Source organism: Tupaia chinensis, unplaced genomic scaffold (assembly GCF_000334495.1).
Source record: "Tupaia chinensis unplaced genomic scaffold, TupChi_1.0 Scaffold000627_1, whole genome shotgun sequence".
In the NCBI taxonomy this organism is placed as follows: domain Eukaryota; kingdom Metazoa; phylum Chordata; class Mammalia; order Scandentia; family Tupaiidae; genus Tupaia; species Tupaia belangeri.
In genome coordinates this window covers 4,199,086-4,201,353 of record NW_006160147.1, presented here as the reverse complement: position 1 = coordinate 4,201,353, position 2,268 = coordinate 4,199,086, and the positions used below count along the sequence as shown (strand labels likewise).

Genomic DNA, 2,268 nt, shown 5'->3' with positions numbered 1-2,268 from the left:
GGTGCCTTTTGGTGTTCAAGGGGGCGTTTGTGGCTGTAGCTGAAATCAGCACAATAAAGCAAGTGAGTTCAAGGTTGGAATCATGTTATGACAATGGCTACATGGCTTAGAGGCCTGAAACTTTGGAAACTTGCAATGGTTTCAGTTTACTTGTAGTGTTCTTAGGAGTTCTTGGGAACTGATGTCCTTGGCTCACTTAATTTCAATTTTGGCTTTTATCCAGCCAAAATTGTATTATAGATTGAAGCAGGGCAGTAGTATTATGAGGCAAAATGAAGGACAGAGTCAAGAAATATTTAAGCTGTAACTTGGAGAGGAGCTTGTTATTGATTATAAGAAAGAGAAAAAAAAAGAGTTGTCTGCCTTCAAGACAAGGTAACTAGTGATATTAGTCAGAAAATACAGGATAAGGAGGAAGTTTGTCAAGAGATTAGTTTTACATACTTTGAATTTGAGATGCTAATATCACAGTTAGCCTGGGGATGTTCAATGTTATGTATTTCTGGAATGCCGCAAAGAGGCATGAGTGCAAGATTTGGATTCCATAGTGTGATAGCTAACTTTTTTTTTTTTTGGAGAGATTTTCACTGTAGGGCGCGTGCGCTCGCCAGACAGACAGAGAGAGACATAGAGACAGAAAGCGAGAAATCACCCCCCAGGGGGGATGGTCACGCCGCAATCCCTTCTCCTCCATTCTCCTCTCGGGATCTTGGGCACGCACGCACACGCGCCCGGCGTGAGTTTTTTAAGCCACCGGGTCCGGGACACGAACCGCAGTCGACTATGTGGGAGTCCAGCGACATAGCCATTACGCTAACTGCTGGTTCCCCCTCTTCACATTTTTTAAAGTAGAAGCAAAGATGGAAATCTGGAGCCAAAAACATACACACTTAAGAAAACAAAGACAAGAGAACAGTCCTTAACCATGGGCTTATCTGCAAACAGACCACTCAGTCTTGGGAGTTGTAGAGAAAATAACGAAAGACACACAGCTCTTCTGTTGCATCCTATCTTCTAGACTGGTAGGGCAGAGAGAGCCAGTAGGTTGGAGGCTGGTGATTGAGGGAGCCGGATTCCACGTGGTTGAATGTATGGTTTGAGCCCTGGCCCAGGCAGCTTGAGAAACATGCCAGTGCATGCACATGTGCACCCAAAATCCTGACCGGATTGAGAAATAGATCGAAAAAGGGATTGCTATGTGACCATACCCCATTGTGGGGTGCTTTCTCCCTCTCCCTGTCTCTCTGTCTTTCTCTGGTGAAGGCACATACCTCCCGCCCCTCTTCCCAGGGCCAGCCGTGGTGGTGCAGGGGTAGTGCAGTGCTCTGCGATGTTGAAACTACACAGGAAGGTCCTGGGCTCACTTCCAGAGGTCTCCCTATAAATGCTGTGTGCGTGGCTGTGCACATGTCCGTGATCCTGGCTGGCTGAGGCTGGGGGTGCATGGCAGTGTGAAAACCCTGTTGGGATGCCTGGGAGGAGTGGAAATCTGCGCTTTGTCTGGACTGGGCCCTCTGGAAGAAGAGGCTGTGAGGGGAGCCTGTGGTGTGTCAACTGTAGGGCTCAGAAAACTTACCTACTGCCCCTGCCTGCCCACCACCAGCACCGCTCAACCCAGGGCCTGGGGATCTGGGGCCCGAGCTGCCCTGATGGGGGTGCAGACTCTGGTCCTATGTCCTGGGTACACACTGTGAGGTTGGCTGGCTCCTCTGGCTGATGGCATGTTGACTTACATAGGCCAGGGGCAGTGAGGGCATCTGATCCAGAGGGGGCCACTCTAGAGGCCAGGCCACCAGCACCATGGGCCAGTGTGTCACCAAGTGTAAGAATCCCTCATCGACCCTGGGCAGCAAGAATGGAGACCGTGACCCCAGCAGCAAGTCACATAGCAGGCGGGGTGCAGGCCACCGTGTGGAACAGGTGGAGATATCCTCATCAATGGGATCAAAAAGGCAGAGGCTGCCACTAAGCCTGCCAGCTGCCAACATCCTCGGGAGATGCTGGGAGGGAGTCCCAGTCCAGTACTGAGGAGTCTTCGTTGCAAAGGTTGGAAGAACTCAGGCACTACAAGGACGAGCAGGAGGATACAATTTTGGAGGAAGGCATGAAGCACTTTTGCAATGACCTACATGTCGACCCCACAGAATTTCGAGTGCTGCTCTTGGCTTGGAAGTTTCAGGCTGCTACCATGTGCAAATTTACCAGGAAGGAGTTTTTTGATGGCTGCAAAGCAATAAGGGCAGACAGCATTGACGGGAACCGTGAACC

General features: G+C 50.3%; 1 long non-coding RNA gene and 1 pseudogene across 1 annotated transcript in view; one reads left to right on the top strand and one right to left on the bottom strand.

Moving 5' to 3' along the window:
- The window catches only part of LOC114009810 (uncharacterized), a 19,738-nt gene that overhangs the window by 7,864 nt on the left and 9,606 nt on the right, over positions 1–2,268 (bottom strand). The window lies entirely within an intron of this gene.
- The window catches only part of LOC102483154 (DCN1-like protein 3), a 948-nt pseudogene continuing 436 nt past the window's right edge, over positions 1,757–2,268 (top strand).